This window comes from Haemaphysalis longicornis, unplaced genomic scaffold (assembly GCF_048455015.1).
Source record: "Haemaphysalis longicornis isolate Haplotype H1 unplaced genomic scaffold, Haemaphysalis longicornis Haplotype H1 scaffold_6, whole genome shotgun sequence".
NCBI lineage: Eukaryota > Metazoa > Arthropoda > Arachnida > Ixodida > Ixodidae > Haemaphysalis > Haemaphysalis longicornis.
Genome location: NW_027526407.1, coordinates 1,655,786 through 1,676,716, shown reverse-complemented (window position 1 = coordinate 1,676,716; position 20,931 = coordinate 1,655,786). Strand labels below are relative to the sequence as shown.

The 20,931-nt window shown below is 48.4% G+C and overlaps 1 long non-coding RNA gene across 1 annotated transcript in view; it reads left to right on the top strand.

The window, feature by feature from the left end:
* The window catches only part of LOC144141355 (uncharacterized), a 66,627-nt gene that overhangs the window by 13,541 nt on the left and 32,155 nt on the right, over positions 1–20,931 (top strand). The gene's annotated exons all lie outside the window — the stretch shown is intronic.

Sequence of the window (20,931 nt, the reverse complement as noted above, 5' to 3'; positions counted from 1 at the left end):
TTTTGGATCGTAAAAAAAGCCTCTACGAACAAAGATGATGCATTAGATAACATACCTTTCGCAGTATATATATGCGTACACAATTAGTCAACTAACGGCCTTTTTTTGAACTCCAGTGGTATTCGTTTTCAAGGCTGCACTTCACAAATTCTAAAATGTCTAGTGGCAGCACGGTTCCCATACCCAACTGCGTTTTCCATAGCTTTTACCTTAAAATTGGCCGTGTAACTGACCATTCGGGAATCGCCGAGTGATAGGTGCACGACGAGCGGTAAACCAAGTAAGTACCAATACCATCACAATGAAAAGTACGGCTACACGCTCAGCCGAGTGAGCTGGAGTGTTTGTCCGTTTTTACACCGAGCGTTAGCTTCAGGTTGCATGCGCGATCATCAGAGGGAGCAAGTGAATTGGGAAACATACAGTGCGGTTTTAAGGCAAAGCCTTTTACCTGTACCCCCAAGGGTTCTTTAGCGACCGTTGGTGTCAACAGAAAACTCCCACGAACAAATAAAAGAATTTAATGGCCCCACCAGCAATCGAACCTCGCACTGATAAACTAACACAGCGGCGAGAGCCCGTGGTCTTACCCATTTAGCTACAAGCCCACGCGGAAACGGATAAGACTGGGGGTGCACTCACCAAGCATATGTATGGATTTACCCCTTTGCATTGTCGCTGAATGCCACGTGATAGCGTCAGGTGACCTCTCGGCCCGCTGTGCGGTTCATCCACGGCACGTCTAGCGGCCCTGTGCGCGCCTGGCGTCAGTGCTCAGTGTTACAAAAATTAAAGGAAGCTCCCACCAACGCCTAGCATATGACTTCTAGTACGCGAATGTGCTAAAGCCTGCGGCCTCCAATATCCACGTAAAAATTTACAGCTCCTTGTCGTCCGCCCTCCCGTCAAACGACACATCAAGGAACACAATCAAATACTCCTTGATGGCGAGGCCATGACTCCAAGCCCCTGCATCAAGATTCTGGGCCTACCTTTCTAGACCTACACCAAGAGTCACGTATCCTTGCTGCGCCTCAAACGCATAATCAATCAAATCAAACACATGACCAGGCGAGTTGCCATCAAGAAGTGAGGGCTCAAGGAATCCTATACCGTTCGATTATTTGAAGCTTTTGCCGTGTCGAGAATCCCTTACGTCAAACCCCTATCTTCTTCTCGGGAAGAAGGACATACAGATGCTGTAAATGATTCGAAAGGCGGTTGAGCAGGCAATTGGTATTTCCCTGAGTTCGTCTAGAGAAAGGCTGATAGTAGAGGGCTTCACAACACGGAGGAAGAGCTGATAGAGGGACATCTTTCTAACCAGAAGCTCCGATGGACCAGAACTGGGGCGAGTCGCCGCATCTTTCATCCGATTGTCTGGGCAGCAAAGAATGTCACTCCGCATGATGTACTCCTGGACTCCTCGCGACAAGATGTAAAGATGTCCCCTTTGCTTAGAAATATGAACCGCTCACACGGCGGGGGTCGTAGGCAAGCATCATCGTGGCTACCTCCAGAACCAACCTCCTTGCGTGACATCACTGAAAACCAAAGACATGATGGCCGCAGAAGAGGCAGCTATGGCTTTGGGTCTCATTTGACCAGGGGTTCGGGAGGTAGTCACCGATTCCTCAGAAGGTTACTGGAATTACCAGTCGGGTTGGGTGTCCCGAATAGCAGGGCATGTCGTAAAAAACCCCTCCCCAAACGGTTCCTTCAGGTCCTCTGAACACCCACTCACGCTTCCATGGAGGGCAACGTAAACGCCCACAAACAACCCTGCGCTTATACCCCCCCTGATACACAGCTGCACGAGGACAGTCACCCGCTGTCACGTTCAGGGAGATAACCCAGCATTATCGCCTTCAGAGACGAAACCTACCTTCGCCTTACCCTAACCACTCCAGAGAATAACAAACTACCGTACGGCTCATAAAATCTGGCTCCTTCCCACACCTGACACGTCTTCCCTTATAACTCCCGAATTTCTACGACGCAGAATCTACATTTTGCTCTGAAGTAGGAGGAGTCCTCCACATAATCGGGGTGTGCTACTTTAGCCTTGAGCAGTCTCCTTTCTTTTCATTAACTGCCCAACAAGAGCAATTGTAGATGCTGCATTCTAGCCCCTCTCTGCCTACCCAGCTTCAACTGGTGGACAGAGCACAGGCGGCGCGGGATCAATATGGGCTCCAGTGAAGAAGGAACCACTTCCCTGCACCGCACTGTGGGCCGTTCGGAAATCTGAACAGAAGTAATTTCTCGCCCTCCTTCCGCCGATCTCGTCACCACCGTCCGCGGTGGCAGAGCCGGAGAAGTAAGAGCATCTAACACCGGGTTTGAGTTTCCTTTAATTTTATATAAAAGAAGAGTTTCCACGCACTCACACCAACACAACTCAACCAATCACCGTCCATGCATCACTCATGATTTAACCTTACCAAGAATATATCTTTCAATAATTAAATGATGTGGTTAAGTCTATTTCACATCTCTCTGGTTTCGCTATTTGTAGAGCGACGTGATTTAATTTAGTGACGGCGCATGGGTAATCGTTGTGGGTGCGGTTTACCGCTTTGATTTACAACCACGTTTACAGGGTGGATTGGAGCGAATTTTTTTTGTGGGCTGCAGGGTTGAATGGGGGGGGTGCGTTTATTACTCAGGGAAGAACGAAACGTAACTTGATGACTAAAGTGCGGGTGCGTTCATTATGCGAGTGCGTTCAGTAAGCGAGAAAATACGGTAAAAATATTTATTGCACTCGATTTGTAATGTTGCACTATTTGCACTATTGCACTGTTGCCGCGCTCTCTCGTTGTCCAGGCGTCGTCAACAGTGGGTTCCGACGTTCACTGCACGGGCTCCCGTTTCAACTCTATCAATCTTTCGACAAACGCGCCATCCAATAGATTATTTTGCACCAACCGATTCTTTTCGACGAGCGGCATTGAACAAGACCACACACAGGTCGGTGAGTGGACCTCGCGGTATTTTATGACCATTAGAAATTCTGAAGCGAGGACTGCCACGCTACGAGTGAACACTGCAGCGAGTTGCGCGTGCACTGATTGCTCTCGTGCTGAAAAAGCGAAGGCACGGTTGAGACCTGTGCGCTGGCTTTAGTTGGCAGTTTTTATCTCAGCAATAGACTGTGAAGAAATCGACAACCCGCAAGATACCCCCCAGCAAGATGGTGGCTGGTTTTCGGTGCAGTACAACAAATCGATGCGTGTACTAGTGCGAGAAAGCCACGATGGCGTTGCAAGCCCAGCTTCTCTCACCCCTAAACTGCATTCAAAGCGAAGAAGACCACCCCCACGTCCCCGGCAGTATTACAAAGTGGTTCTGCGACCATACCAGGGACTGAACCTCAGTCAGTGGAAACCCCGTTACGTAGCTCAAGGTATTGCACTCGCCTGCAACAACCACCCGAGCTGTGCTGAAAACGCCTCCTCGTGCGTACCAACCTCACCCAGAACGTTGAGGTTATCAGCACACCGCACGCCGAGACTGCCGACATACGTCGGAAACTCACGCACATCAAGCTCGCCGGCAAGGACCACGCCGTGTTCGCTTACGTAGCGGCACCGGACAACTCGGTGAAAGGCGTGATTCACGGTATCGAGCCTGGCACCGAGCCCTCGGAATTCCAAGCCCACCTCCGAGCCCAGAACCACACCATCCTGTATGCACGCATGCTCGGTCAAACACAGACGGCTGTCATCACCTTCGAGGGGACACGTGTGTCACACTACGTCTACTACTACGGTGCTGAAACACGCTGCCTCCCGTACTAGTCGACGCGGCCGGCCTGTACAATAAGCCTGCGCGTAGGGCACCGAGCAGATGTCTGCCCAAATCCCGAAACCAACCGCTGCCCACAGTGCGGATAAGCAAGCCCGAGGGAAAATCATCACTGCAAGCCCACCTGCGCACTTTGCCAAGGCGACCACCCTACTGTGGGAACGAGGAACTGCCTGCTGGAATTTTGCCACGCAGCCGGTCGTCAAAGCGTTCATCTTTAGGGGAAGAGCAGCAACGCTGGTCCTCCAGGTCTGCCTCCCTAGCCCGTTTCAAATCGAGGCGCCGTTCCCCGTCCCAGAGTCAGGTTCACTCCACGTCGAAGCGTCATTCCCGATCCAAGAGCAAGACCCGATCCAAATCCAGGCGCCCTTCCCGATCCAAGCGCAAGACCCGCTCCAAATCTTGGCGCCGTTCCCGATCCAAGAGCAAGGCCTGTTCGAAATCGGGGCGTCGCTCCCGGTCCCTACACCGTTCCCAATCTCCGAGCCATTCCCGACCAGGCTCCAGGTCTGCCTCCAGATCTGGCCCTGGATCCAGCTCCGGAAACCGGCCCAGACCCAGTTCCGGACTATGAACGTGTACCAGGAATCCCGGTGACCCGCAGGCAGGGGGCGCACATGTAACCATGGTGAACTGGGCGGCGCGTGTAGCGCAGCCTCGCACCGGTCGAAATCACACCCACGCAACTGCTGACACAACACACACTTCTCCCGACACCGCACTTCAACTCCAACAAGTAGTAGCTGAGGTCAAAGAACTTCGAGCTGAAAACGCGGAGCTCAGGAATGCAAATCAGGAACTGAGAAAACCGCTCCATGCTAAAGAAGAAGACAGAGGGCTAATTCTTGAGCAGTTAATTGAAACCCCGTCATCCAACACCGATACGCAAGTTCAGATAAAATTACTTCGCGGAAATCAAACCCTCATACAGCAGAACATGCTGGCCATCCAGGAAACCATTACTAAGTTAAGCGTGATGGTGGAAAGGATGCAGAACATGCATATTACGACGCCGACCTCTACCCCAGTGTGCAACGAGAAGCGTGAAAAGCCATACGCAAGACCCACCCAAAACCCCGCCACCTCTCTTTCGCAGCACGATGGCTAGGGCCCCCAAAAGGCAGCTGGAACCCCTCACGCTTTCACAGTGGAATTGCCGGGGCTACTCAAAGAAACAAGGCGCGCTAATGCAGTACATAAGCAATGCTCCCACAAAACTCGATATTATAGCACTACAGGAGACAGAATGTACACCATACCAGGCAGGCTACGTCACACACCTCTCTGGGAACCTTCCGCCTAGGGTAGCCACCCTTAAGTCACGAACCATCACTGTCGTACAACATCCAATTCATGGCTGCAGCATTGAGCATGTACTCATAGAAGTAGTACCTCGTACTAGGGGCCAACCGGGAGTATATGTGCGCAACATCTACAGCCCGCCTAACAATCGCCGCGATACCTTCGAATACTTAATACTGAGAGCAGAGAGCGCAGCGGGCAGAAACGGCCTGTTAATAGTAGGAGACTCTAACGGAGCACATCCGTTGTGGGGCTACAAGTACGCGACGCCAAAGGGCAACAAGCTCCACACTACCATCCAGAAAGACCGTCTGACAGTCCTTACTGACCCATTGTATCCAACTCGTATCGAGAACAGCATCACAAGAGATACCAGCCCAGACCTTACACTGATAAAAAAACGTTCCACACACAGAGTGGCAAAATCTGGAAGAGTCGCTGGGCAGTGATCACTATATTGTTCAGACTATCATTCCGACCGCTCCTTTATGTCGGACACTCAAGTCGACGAAAATAACTGACTGGAGCACCTTTCGCAATCAGAGAGTGCAAAGCGACACAACCGACATAAACACACTTCAGCAATGGATCGTGGACCTGCACCGCGATGTAAATAAGCACTCGAAAGTGATCACCCTCACCAAAGAAGCGCCTGCAGTGGATTCCCACCTCCTTCATATCTGGGGAGCACGCAAAGGCCTCCAACGAAGGGAAGCACGCAAAGGCCTCCAACGAAGATAGAAGAAGCAGAAACATAACCGAAAGCTAAAATGCAGGATAGGAGAGATAGATCGGCCAGCAGCGAAGTACGCAGCCGAGCTCACGGGACAAAACTGTCGTCAGCTCTGCGACGGCTTACAGGGAACGCTGGGCACGGCAAAGACATGGAAGCTCCTCCGCCACTTGCTAGACCCGACCCAGAGTAATCTGGAGAGTCAGAAAGCAATCCAGTGCTTGCTACACTCGCATCCTGGAACCAACGACGAGGTACTGGATAAGCTTAAAGACCAGTACATTCGCACAACTTTACCTTTCATGACTCCTCGCTACTATGCTGGCCATCCCAACCCGGGGCTGGGCAAGCCAATAACGACACAGGAGGTCTGGCAGGCACTTCAAGCCCTGACCCGCGACACCACGCCGGGCAAATACAACGTCACTAACAAGGTACGTAGGGACCTCGACGACAGAAGCATCCAAGCCTTAACGGGGTCTTTCAAGGAGCACTGGGAACGCGGCACAATGGAAACGCGATGAAATGGTGCTTATTCCGAAGCCAGGCTAAACTGCGAAGTTGGACACATTGCGCCCCATACCTCTAACGTCGTGCGTAGGGAAGCTTTTTGAGCGTATGATCCTCGCCCGCCTTCAACCATACATAGAAGCCCAAGACATTTATCCGCACACAATGTTCGGATCCGGCTTCACCTGTCAACCAATGACATCCTCCTTCAACTTAAGGAAGACGTCTTGGCGCACATTTCTCCTCCATCCAGCAGGGCTATCCTCACTCTTGATTTGAAAGAAGCATCGACAATGTGAGCTACGACACCATCCTGGAAAACCTAAGTGACACGAACTGTGGAAAACGAATGTTCCAGTATATCCAGGCATTCGTCACCGATCGCACGCCGACTGTGGGCATCGGACCACTACTAATGGACCTTCAAACCATGCCCAACAAAGGAACGCCACAAGGAGCGGTGCTTTCTCCAACATTATTTAATATAGCTATGATGAAGCTGCCACAACAACTCAACACCATCCCGGGGATTAAACATGCACTGTGTGCAGATGACATCACGATTTGGACTACTGGTGGGTCAGAAAGCGACAGGCAGTATGCGCTCCAGAAAGCTGCTGATACAGTCCAACAGTACGCCAGTGTGCTTTGCCTTTAGTGCTACCCGGAGAAGTACGAGCTCATCATTCTGAGGCGCAAGCCACGTGGCAAGCCACTGGAATAAACCACAATACTAATAAAGCTCCAAGGTAGCGACATCCCTGTAGTCCCAACCATCCGCATACTGGGACTTTACATCCAGCAAGACGGAGGAGGAACGCTAACTGGCACCAGGGTATGAAGGAGGATGATGTCTTCAAGTTGGTGCAAGCACTGGTTGTCAGCCGCGTGGATTACTCTACGCCTTACCGCCCGCTGAAACCGAGGGAAATGGACCAACTTGACATACTACTGCGGAAGGCGTACAAGCAAGCGCAAGGCCTCCCTCCTCAAACCGCCACTAGTAAGCTGGAAGCGCTCGGGGTACACAACAAGGTGATGGAGATAATTGATGCCCACCTTGTCAGCCAACTAGAGCGGCTAAGGCAAACGTCGACTGGTCGCATGGTGCTGAGGCAACTAGGCTACCAGATAGCGGACGCCAGCCACCCTCGACCAGAAACTGTGCCACAGGACATCCGTACGCTGATCAGGGTTGCTCCGCTTCCGCGAAACATGCACCCTGAGCATCACGTACAGCGCAGACAAGCGCGAGTACAATTCCTACTAAGGAAGTACTCTGCCCACCCCCATGTGCGATTCACGGACGCGGCCCACTATGCAACCCATCCAGCCACAGCAGTAAGCGTCATCGACGGATCAGGCGATGTCGTTTGCACTGCGACGGTACAAACCAAAAACATTGTTGAAGCTGAAGAAACGGCCATCGTACTGGCAATGACATCTGGAACTTCGAATAAACCACTTCACGTAATTACAGACTGCCAACAGGCATGCAAGAACTACGGCAACGGTCGCATCACAACATCCGCTCTCCGATTACTAAGAAAGCACAAGGATACCCTGAACCCTACCATACTGATATGGACACCAGGTCATGCAGGGCTCGACGGAAACGAGCGAGCACACGCTACAGCCCGAGCATGCACCCTCCAGGCACCGCACTAGTCGATCCGTGACCCAGAGCCTGTCCACCAGCAGTTCCGTGCAGTTCTGCGCCACCAGCACCTTGCCAGATGTGCATACCCACCACCGCACCAGAAGCTCACCCGAGAAGAGGCTGTAGCCTGGCGGCAACTACATACCAACACATACCCCCACCTTAGCTTCCTGCACATCTCATACACCCCACAATACATCCACCAACATGCCCACACTGCAGCGAACATGCAACACTGTACCAGGCCGCGTGGGCTTGCCAGAACACACCAGCAGTTCCATTATTCGCACCCCCACCCTCTAGCAGTGGGAGGCCGCGCTGTGCAGTTCGGACCTGAGGACCAGCGACAGTTGGTGGACCGGGCACGCAGGACCGCAGCCACCACAGGGGCCCTGGACTGAGGGCCTCTCCCGCTTTCAAGCGCAAAGCTGTTGAATAAATGTTTTTACCACCACCACCACCACTGCATCAGTTCAGAAGCTTAGTTCAGAAGTTCAGTTGACTGGAGCTCCGCTGTCGTGATCAGCCAGGATTCTTGCGATGCGATCGTTGACATCTTGGTATTTGCGAGCAAGTCAGGGGGGGGGGTGCTCTCCGACGATGACTACTACTACCACTCTAAAGGCGACAAAGGAACATGTTACAAAGAATTACCCGCCATGGTGGTGCAATGAATATGACGTTGTGCGGTTGAACACAAGGAGGTTGGTTCGATTCTCGGCCACGGCCGCCGCTCTTCTGATGGAGGCGAAAAGCGAAAACGTCTGTGTGTTTGAGATTTCGGCGTACGCACATTAAAAATCCCCAGGTGGTCAAAATAGATTCGGAGCCCTCCACTACACCCTGCCTCATCCCCTGTGCAGCATCGGCGCGTTAAGCCCCCATTATCACTGAAATAAAGAAATAAGCAATTTCAATTCTAATGCAACGCGTGGTGGTGTGACCTTCAGTGTTTACATAGATAGAAATCCACTAGCTTAGCTATGGTTCAAGCCTTGCCCTATTTATTGCAAGCTTCGCCAATTTTGGGTGTGCGGGTTGTATGCAAGGGCAGGTTATAGGCGCCAAAATACGGACCTACACCACCTCAACACTTCTGACGATCAGTACTTGCAGTGCTCCCGTGCGCTCCCCCCTTCCCCCAAATGAACAAAAACGGCTATTTATGCACACCTGCCGGTCACACAAACCTCCATACGCCCTACTAAACAACCGCAGCGAATTCACCATTGTAAAACCAACCTAAGACCGGCTTTCCACACCAATTTCCACTCAGGGCTTCCAGGCTTTTGTTGACCCGGCCGCAGTGTAACGAAATTCATGCGGCGAGGAGTCGCCTTGCAAGAGAGTTTCTGTATCGAGGTGGCACTGTACCAAAAGGCCGGTGTGACGAGTTGGCCTATTTTAGTTTTCCGGTGAATATTCGGCTTGTGACGAGTCGGCCCATTCCCGATTGATTGATTGGTTGCAGTGGTATCACCTTGAAATAGGCTGATGACTTGTCGTCTTACCAAGAAAAACATAATATATCTGTGTTTTATTCTCTTCGTCTAATACTACGGCTGTTCGAGGGCAAGAACTTGAAAAGAAATAGAAAAATTACACCATCTTCCGGTGGGGAACCATTAGGAGGATGCGAAGCATCATAGGGTTTCCATGTAGGTTTCATTCTGTTGCCCTTATTTTGTTTCATTTATCGGAGCAAGAATGGGAACGTATTGTGAACCGCCATGTAGAGACAGAGAAATGTAGAGAAATGTCGAGACAGCGAAGAAACCGACACCGGCGTTACCTGATCGAACACCTCCTGGTTCTCGTCTTTCTTTAGTGCGTGCTCACGCTCCTACCCCGCTGCCCGCCATCTTCGCCTACTTCTCTGGTTGAGCTATAAGGCGCATGGCGCTTCCCGCCACAGTTTTCCCACGAAAAATTAAACATGCTTCACTGAAGTTTCAGTTCGTCGTTTCCGTTGACGTTCAGCTTCGCTTGCCTTCGTTGTATCAGTAGCTTCTTGAGGTAGTTTGAATGAGTCAAAGATATAGGGCGCGTTCGTAGTACTTGCTCCTGTCTCGGTTTTGTAGCACAGTGGGAAGGGCGCCACGTGCCTCCCATTGCGGCCAGAGAGTCGTGGACTCAATACCGGGCGTCGCTGACTATTTGTTTTCTTATAGTGTAGGGGGATGGGGTCGGACGCCAGACGACGGAGGGTCGACTAAGAGATGCTTTGCATCTAAAAAATACTTTTTTTCTATCTGGAATGTTGTAGCTGTCCCAGGCATTCTTCTCCTCTCGGCTTTTTGTCCACTGGCATTCTAATGTCCTTTTATTCGACTCGACCGCTTTGGAGTTAAATCATACTGTTGTATTCCTAAATTTAAGACTTCTGGAAAACAAATGTTATTTTTTTTAACATTTGGATGAATGCAATCCAATTTTAAAATATCTGTCCATAGTTTCAGTTTTGTTCACACACTACACACAGACGCCCACATTTCTGCTTTACTTTTCCACAATGCTCTGAGTATTCAAGCAACCTCCTCTGGCCTCCAGAAGGAAAGCACCGACGTTGGAAATATCAGATTTTTTTCTGATGCCCAGTTTTTCTACATTATACATCTGTAATATTGTTACGCTTCACTTTTTTTCGCTCCATTATTCCGTTTCCATCTTTTGCCTTCCTTGTTTTATGGTTACCTAGTTTCCCTTTGATTCTGCACGGTTCTTTTGGTATTGCATTGTTAGGCTGGTTGTTTCCTTAACCGCTGCGTGTCCCCAGTTTTGATGTATAGGACCCTAGCCCGTTAGCTGCCCACCAACGTTGATTCATTGGTCTCAACTTCCTCTAAAAATGTATTTTACTCCTATCTTCCACAACATCAGACAACGCCGAGCTCGTTTCTCCTTGCGCTGCTTCCTTCGGCGTGTTAGCGTGTGCTCCTAAGGTTCAACGCCTTGAAGGCTTTCTGGTTCATCTGAAGGAATCTGGAGGCATCTGAAGGCATCTGGTTCACTTGATGGTAGGAAGGAGTATCTGATTTTAGGCAGTCTGAAATGTGGGTGCCGGAATCATTCCTCCTTTTCTCATTGCTCCTTTTACTACTTAATATTTGTTATACTGCAACAAAATTATACGCTTCAAAGTTCATTTTAGCGGCGTTCATAGTGTTACGAGGCAGACGCAAATAAGCAGTCTATTTACACTTAATTACCGTTGAATGACAACAGTCCAAACTAAAGGCACCCCATACTGCTCATGCCAGTCTGGTTCTGTGGGATCTCTTCCTCGTCATTGCGGCTGGCCATGCGTGCCCAATGAGGAGGAGCGTACCCATAGAGTCAGTGTACGATGAATTGACTACCAGGTAACCCAGTACAAGGCTGTGTAAAATGTTCCAGGAGATATGTAGCAATATTTTATGTATTCTGAAGTTGCTCCTTTGGAGTTATTATGAAGTTGGCCTTCTTTTTTGCACACCTTCAAATATATATACATTCCTTGACGCTTGGTTAATCCGCAATGCTGTTTTAACACTGAGTCAGTACTGGTGTTATTAAAACCATTTTCCCGATTTTTGAGTCCTGAAACTCAACCCGAGATCTGTGGCTTCTTGGCCACTATTATTTATGAGCCGCTTTATATTGGCCTGCTTATCACTCAAAGAACTATGACGTCTGCGTGTAAGAAACCGAAAATGCGCTTTTGCACCTCTTCCTATTGCCACATATGCGCGATATTGAACCCCAATTTACTTTCTTCCAGTTTCTTTTCCAACCCTAGCACGTAAATCGTTATCAGTATTTGGCTGAAATGGCACACTGTTTTAGTCTTGATGGGCATTGACCTGCTGTGCCGTTGTCTACCATACCCCTCTGAGGTTTACTGGATTATCTTTATATATGTTTTAACTCTTCATTCAAGCCCTTGAGTGTAATGCCCTTCCACAGAAGTTGTCTGTTGATATTGTCTGTGGCCCTCTAAAGTCCAAGAACGTAATTCATATTGGTTTATTGTGAGATTCCGCAATTTTATTCTAATGTTTTACCAGAAAGAAATTGTGAATTCATTCTGCTGTTCCCCAAAGCATTCATTTTCTTCTATATATGCATGAAGTTCTGATTTTATCACCAGCAATGCGCATGTGTACACCTCTGATGTCATTGTGAATGGTCTGTATAAATTACACTGCTTTGTTGCCTTCCTTTTACTGAATAAATTCACTCTGCTTTCTAGCCAATCCTCTGCTATTGAGTTGGTTTTAATCCCCTTATCTATTGCCTTCGTAAGGGATCCGTTACTCTTTGTTCCAAGCAGGCTTATTGGCTGCATTGGCATTCCGTCTGGAACCACTGCGGTTGGGGGGAACCATATTGCTCTGTTTTTTTTTTTCAACTCAAGGCTGCCCAAATTTATTTTCCTTTCCGCTACCTTTTCTGGCGCTGTTCTCGCTGTAGGAATAACTTCTTCTATTTCCCTCAAATTCTCGCTGTTTTCTCGATGAAGTTGCGAAAATGCCAGTTCCCCTCCTAAATGTTTCTCATCCACGTGAATCAAAAATTTTTAAACTATGCCTTTCGGCCTTTTGGTACGCTTAGTGAAGTTACATGGTTTAATAACTTCTTAGATGCCTTCTTTCCTAGGCTGGGGCTGAAGTGAATCTTGTACCACTGGAAAGCTTGCCTATGTACAGTGCTTTCAACGAACTTTTGTCCCGTCAATCAACTTTAAAACCACTTCGGGAATCAAGTGAATTGCTGTCCCAACTATTTACGCCACACGCTACGCAATCCCGCGTGCTTTTCCGACGAGCTGTGCTACCGATGTGGCCGATTTTTTGCGTCGAAATATATTTCTTCAGCATGGGGCTACTCAGAAGTTGCTTCCTTACCACGAACGTTACTTTCTATCACAGGTCATTCACGATATTCTTCACCTATGCTCTGCTAAACACAAGCTATCTACAGCACATCGCGCTCAAACTCACCGCCTTACAGAACGCCTAAATCACAACCTGACAGCTATGCTCTCGTGTTACATTTCTCGAGTATATCACGACCGTGACGTCATGCTGCCTTAACTGACTCGACGGCAGGAATGAGGCAGCGAGGAGCATCTGGGGAAGGGTGAGAAGGAGGACGGCAAGCGCGGCTATGGCGACATCTATCTCACTCCGTCTCCTCAGTCTTGTTTCAGGAGTCGCGTAGAGGAGTGCCCTCAACCGCACTCAACCTCTCCATATGCTGTTGAGTTCAGTGATAATCCAAACAAGCTAAACGTCATTATCATACACTGTGCGGTTTTTATTTCACACGAGGAGCAAGAGGCGAAGGAGCAATGTTATTAGACTGAAGAGCTGGTAGGCCGACAGCAACCTTAGTCCAGGACTCCATTGGTTCCAGCCGCCGTCTTCGCCCCTTCGGTTCACCTCAACTGCCTATTCGGGTCGGAGCTTGCAAGTTCACTCTCCCAATTGTCGTAGGGACTGATAATCGGTTTCAAGTCTCGATTATTCAGGATATCCCCGACAATATGATATAGCGTGCGCGCTGGCCACAGTAAGAGCACAGCGGGCATAGGGTGTGTTGTGAATGTCGTGTAGTCTGGCGAGTTGTATGAAAGTGTTATTTTGCAGATTACGGAAGCTCACTTCTTGTTCTTTGTCCAACGGATAAGCTCCTAGCGGATAAGTGCATCGGGATAGCTTGTAGTGTTGCGTTGTGTCGCTGAAAGTAGTGAGAAGGTGATCTGCCCAGCCATCCTACCTCCAACGGGGCCCGGTTTCATAAATTTCCTTCGAACACATGGGCTGCTTGATAGCCGCGGAGTAACAAAAGGGAAGGCGCCAAAATTATTGATATGTTGCTTTTCGGGAGATTTTAGGCTAAAGCCTCGATTGCGTTTTTGTAAATTCGTCCCATCATGTACGTAAGACAAGTTGCTTAGGTGTAAGTGATGATGGTACTGGTTTGAGTCCGCGCAATCTCTATTGGGATCGCTGCCTCGCGCTTGGAAGTTATGCACTGCTTTAGACTTAAGCTCGCGATGAGGGTAGGCGGCAGCGATAACGTCAGTTTTGGGGTTCGCGCGCGCGTAGTCCGCTGCATCGGCGAACACCGTGCTGATACATTCTCAGTATAGTTTGGGGGCCATTGGCTCCGGCTCGTCGGCTACCTTAATGGTGCCGAGGGTTCGTGTTCCATGGAAGGGGGGGGTGGGGTACTCGTACCAATGACAGAAAATTCAGGTGGATGTCCAACGTCGTTTCAATTGTTTGTGAAAGTGCGTAGTCTAGGGGTTAGAGTACGTGGCCTCCAGAGGGGTAATGTCTAGCCATGTTTTCTGCGCAGTTTTGTGGGCTTCAGTCCGTTCTTCTACAGTACTATGAAGTCCAAGTTCTTGAACTCGAATTGTTCATGGACATTTGGGCATACCTAGGGCTTATTTGCACGGTTTGTGGGTATTTTTTTTATATTCCGCTTTCTCACACCGAAAAGATGATGTTGCGCGTGACAAAGATTATTTGAGAAACAGTGAACGCTTCTTCCAAACGTCGCATGTCTTGCTCTTTTACGCCATAGTTCTGATTCGCAATGCTTCGGGGAATGGTAATTATTTACGCTTTGGTATCTTCTATTTTTCGATTAGCAGGATGTTTTGCTATTTTCTTAAGAGGCCATGCCCACTCCGGTAATTACTGAAGACAGAAGCATGCTATGTCTTCCCAGTGGCATCGTTATATCTACAGCTATGTAAAGGCGCCTCTTTTCTATGAGAAAGAGCTGGGATTTGAGTTCAGCGCAGATTAGTCCTCAAACGTTTGCAAAAGCCTGCACTACACTGGCTACCTTTTGGAGCCGGTCTTGCAATATTCCTGCCGATAATTTTTATCTATATTGTGAACCTCAAACGAGAGATCTTAATGAGTGCGGTTTGTACACCCGATGCTATGCTCTTCGAGTACACCGTGCGCATTCTTGTCTTCTTGGTACCCTTGCTTAGCTTAGTCGGTAAGACGATGGGCTGTTGCTCCATTGTAATTATTCTATTCTGGTCCAGGTTCAATTCTTCGCGGTACCTGTAATCGCTTTTATTTGTTTAGGGAGTTTTCTGTTGGCGGCCACGGTCGCAAAAGAACCATTGGAGGGTAGAGGTATACTGCTTTGCAGAAACCTGCTGCCCAGCTACTCTGGCCTGTATCGCGTACTAAGTCAAGTGACCAATATCACGGATGAGATCTTTTCCGTGCTCCAACCTCGTCGAATCGTGCACCTCCTACGAAAAATGTCCACGTTGTACGCTGAAGCCGTACCAACCATCATTAATCTATTCACCATAGGCCACGACGGAGGTCGTTCCGACGGGGTAATGCCACTGGGAAAATTAGTCGACGACAAAGGATGTATTTAGGAGGGATTGCTGCAGAGTCAAAAAAGGACGATCAGCCACAGGTGTTGTTGGAAGACGACGACAAGGTCTTTTGTGGTAAATTATGAATGTTAGCAACATCACACGCTTTCCTCCAACAGATTTTGTAACTACACCTTTCTATACGCGCAACCTCGTGTCATAAAATATATATATATTTCTTTGTATATATGTATTCTTTGTATTCTTTCGTTTGTCAGTTGGTTTAAAGAATGCTGTGTGCGAATTTATACTACCATTCATGATTAGCTACGAAGTGTCTTGTTTTCCTAGATCACTGGAGATTTGTTCTCGTACGTGCGTCACATCTTTTTTTCACTTTTTTCATAATGTACAAACCATTGTTACTTGCAAAAATATGAAATGTAAGCTAACAATTTGTTGTATCTATCCATTTCATGTCATGAGCCGGGGGCTCGTTCACCTGCTCTTTTCTGTGTGCTGTTCCTTTGTGTATTTCCTGCCTTGTGTGTCATTTCTCAAAATCCTTGCACAATCTGCGCTCTTCTTGAGTGGCTCACGCATACCTCTGTCGGCGTCGGCGCCCATCGAGGGATCGTCATTGTCCGCCTTGTGCCCGGGACGCGGGCCGCAGATAAGCCATTTGTGGCTAATATCTGGTCTCCTCGGGAAGCGGCGGCATTTTCCTTTGGGGACACGGCCCCCTCGCTAATCCTCCCACCTGCATTCTGGAACTTCAACGTCGCCTTCTGCCATTTTGCGTTCCCCAGTGTCTGGATGACTAATATTCGATTCCACGCTTCCGCCTTATGCAGCAGGTTGTTTCCGCTCCTTTGGAGTGAGATGCCCAGTACCCCTTCCTTATTTGTTTGCTTTTCTAATATTTCTGTGCGTGGGTGGGCGGTGGCGAAGGGAAACACGCTTCCTAAGTGCCTCGGTTTTGCTTTTCGCCCCGTTGTATATTGAGATGGATTACCTGCGCGCCCAGTAGTGCAGTACGTTCCTTTCCACTTGTTTCTTGCTGTACTTCCTTCTTGTACACTTTTGAAATAGTGTGTCCACGTGCTCACAGCGCTCCCTGCGAGTCTATATATACCCTGTATTCGACCATTGTACTTCACTTGAAAAAGGCTGGTTCCCAACCGAAACGTCGTATTACACATTTTTATGTTGTTCGTGGTGACTCTAATTATATATATATATATATATATATATATATATATATATATATATATAGTTGAGAAAATGGTCGACGCATGATTAAAAACAAAAACAGTGGGTTACTGACTTTTCGACTGGAGGTCCAGTCCATCTTGAGTAACATACAACGTTGGAGCACGCACGCTTATATAGGTACAGAAGGTGTGCTGCAGTGCACACTTGTTAACAACTTTGCGGGATGGGGCGAGGAAACAGGGGAGGGAGGGCATTATACATGCGGTAGCATACATGATGACAAACTATTTTTAAAAAGCCCAGCAATATTCAACTTCATCCACAAAAAAAGAAAAGAAAAAAATGAAAAAAGAAGACAGGGTAGAGAGCTGTTCAAAAACACTTTTCATATGAATCACATGAATAAATGATTCGTGTGGGGAACTTACTGTATATATATATATATATGTATATATATATATATATATCTATATATATATATATATATATATATATATATATATATATATATATATATATATATATATATATATATATATATATATATATATATATATATATTTATATAGGACCCAAAATAGGGGTTGGCAGTCAAGAAAACCTCGGAAAGCAAAGGAGAGGTTGTGGTGGGTCATAGAACGAGATGAAGACTTTTGTTAGTCGAAAAAATGCCCGCCGGGTGGGCATTTTTTCACCACTTTCTCTTCGATTCAAAAAATTCTTTATCTCTTTCTATGACCCACCAAAACCTCCCCTTTGCTTTCCGAGGTTTTCTTGACTGCCAACCCTTATTTTCTGTCTTATTTCACGGAGCCGCTCATTTGCCATTTTCTGATTCGATATGTATATAAATATAAATATAAAGATATATATATATATATATATATATATATATATATATATATATATATATATAGTAAGGAAATGAGGGGCTCGTTGAGGAAAATACAGAAAGATAGGGCAGCAGTCTACAACGCCAAAGGAGGCATAGGGGTGTGGTTGGGCTCTTTTCTTTTTCACTACGGTTAATGAAGTAAACATTTTTTTTAATATACAGAAGAAAGAAAGAAAGAAAAACACGCGCCCAGAGTGGGGACCGAACCCACGGTCCCCACTCTGGGCGCGTGTTTTTCTTTCTTTCTTTCTTTTTGGAATTTGGGGTGAGTGAGTGAGTCAAAACCAATGGGCGCGGATTGAGCTTTGTGGTACTCCACTATAAATAGGTTTTGCGGATGATAAGTTATTGTTCATTTTACTACAGAGACACCACGGCCGAGAAGCAGCCTTTGTCACTCTCTACGATAGCGTCGACGTCAGGGACCGCATCATCACAGTAGACGCTAATCATCGAGGTGGCGGGGGGTGGCAGTGTGACATGATCGTCGGCGATCCTTACAGCAGCACGGTGTTCGTGGCTTGGTTCCGGTGTCATGCAGTGATCGGAGGAAAACGTTATAGACTTGGCCTGTAGATCAATTATTGCACCGTTGCCCGCCAAAAACATTATTCCGCGAATCACATCGCGGGAGAAGTTACGCAAAGCGACGAACGCTGCAGGGTACGTTGTGCTGTGTATGGTGACCCGCGAAGTGCACGTTCCACTTGGTGTCACGAGGTGCCCCCTGCTGTGCGTATGTTCGGACAGTCCCATGTGGTCCTGACTATCTTCAGCTTAGACGTGAATGATCCGTTCAAAATTGAGGGTGGGGTTCCGTGCCCATGATGGCAGCTACATCAAAGCCGTCATTGGACACCTGAAAGTCAAACGCCGCCTTTCTCCAGTTCCTGGTGCGCCGTGGCGTCGTATCTCTGCATGTACGAGTTGACGGTCCGCCACTATGCGTCGTCGTCTTTGTCGTATTCGCAGCGGCAGGTGTGGTCATGTCGGGTACGCGTCTCTACTTTTTGGTGTCATCAAGTTCGGGAGTCACGTCAGGGTCAGATCGTGTCGTCGGGCTAAGGGCATGTCATGAATCGTGGTCTTCAGCAAGTCGCTGCGTCGTTGAAGGGTTTTTATTTTTCGGCGGTCGTACAACGTTACCTCCAGAAGTTGCTCCTTTTAGTTTACCCTGCTGGGCTAGGAGACCTTTCACGTGAGAATTCAGGAGTGCTACGGCGGTTGGCCGACTAGTTAAGTTAGGGCGATAGTGAATTGTTGAAGCGGGCTGGTCCTCGGTTGGTGCTGGAGAGGTATTCTTCTATCTTAATACGGCGCTGGCCGACTCAAGAGCGTGGCTCGTCGACGGAGAACCCTCACAAACCGAGCCTCTTGTACGGACGGCGACAGTACATTTGGTCGGCCTCTCCACTCGGACGTTTATCGGTGGTTCACCAAACTTTGGTTTTTCTCGGCATCTGGTTGTGCATTTTGGACCGCAGCGAGAAAGGACAGCGGTACGGCGGAGCTTCTTGTAGACGAGTTGGAGCAGGGGGGGTCGACGAACAACCGCGAATTCGGTCATCGCCTGTGGATCGCTGGGTTCTTCGAATGGCATAGAAGTGCCCAAAGCGTGTTGAACCTCTTCGCGGAAGACGTCAGTCAGGGAAACCAATTGAGGTTGTGGCGCCGTTGTAAAAGGCTTCCGAAGCTCCTCCCTGACCACTGCTCGGATGGTCTCGCGCAGTGTGTCGGAGCTTGTAGCCCCGGCACCGATCATCTTGGAAATCAGCGCATTGACCGGTCGATCGTACTGCCTCATTCGAACTTCCAGCATATTCTCCATCGCAGCCGCTTCAGACGCGAATTCCGGCACAATCTGTGGAGGGTTTCGGACAAGGCAAGCAAAAAGCTCCTCCTTCGCCTCTCGCATGAGAAACCTTAGTTTCTTTTCTACAGTCATTCCGGGATCCCCACGTCGAAACAAGCTGTTCATCTCCTGTACAAAGATTACTACCCCTTCGTTGGTGTGTTGCGCGCGCGTTTCTAGCAAAGCTGCGGCTCAGTCTTTTCGCACGACTGTGGCGAACGTTTAATAAATCGCTCTAGAAGAGAATACAGTCAGTCAGAGAGCTTTCATGGTTCTCGAACCAAGTTCAAACTGCATCCTCCAAATAAAATACATGCCGAAATGTTTCTTCGTCATCCCACCTGTTAAAGATCCGAACCCGCTCCACTTTCACCAACCAGTCCTCAGGGTCTTGAGCGGGAGAATTGCGGGACGAAGGTGGTTTCTGGGGCTGTTGTAGGACGATGGGGGAAGTGGATTGATGTATCATATTAGTGGTTACAGCGGTCGTTCTCTTGGGTATATCTGGCCGGAGACCAAACTCGGGCGGCCGACCTTGCACTCGGAGGTTGGCTCTTGTTGGACTGGCTTGGCGGCTTCCAGTGGTTGTTGGGAGCATAGAGGGTTCGTACGCCGCACCTCTACCACAGGTAACGAAGTCAAAGACGACGCAGCTGTCTTCAAGGGAAACAAGTTTATTGGAGGGAACTTGTGCACCCCTAAAATCTCAAAGTATACACATGTGGCGAAGCAACAGTCAACAAAGTGACTTGCTCAAGCGAGCTTCAGCGATTCGAATGCCGGGGCGTCTGCTCTGCAGGCTTTTATCTTTCCATCGATTTACGTCGATTTAACCGTAGATATACATCCAGAACAATGTAGATCAACGAAGATTATTCTGGGCTGTTGACGTTAGGGCGACATATTCTGCATATCTCTATGAGAGCTCGTGCGGCATAAAAATAGAGAATAGAAATGTGCTTTTCTTGGAACACAGATAACAGACCCGGGTATAGCGGAGCAGTAAGAACAAGGAATAAATAAACAAACCTATACATGGTTCGCTCCAATATATATATATATATTATTGTGCTCAATCGGGCTCAGCGAGCATAGATTTCCTGGGAAGACGTTGTAAGCCCTCGCACATGCGTATGCGGCTGGTATGAAACGTCCTTTATTGGATCTGCGGGCTTGGCTCTTGCACTCGGCTTCTCAGGTGGCAAATGCGGGGATCAGATGCATGCGTTCCCCGTAATGGGCGATAACCACCGAGTCCTGTCTTGCGATGACGGATGTCTTATCCCTCTATTAAAGTCGACACCTATTCTCTTTCAAAGCTGCTAAAAATCTAATCCCTAATGGTACACACAAAGGGGTTCCCATTGTTCACTTGTGACTTCTTATTCATCATGCGGTGTTGATGCATTTGATGGCTTTTTTCGCTACACGAATACTGAGCTCTATGCTGCATGCCTGATTAGCTGGACACTTGCGTTCGGCGCGTTGATTGATAACTACGCCGTCCAGCGCGAGTTGTTTCTTCATATCACAAAATTTCACGACAAACCAAAGGCTAACTCGCTTACTGTACTGCACATATATATTGCTAGTAGTTGAGAAAGAGTGG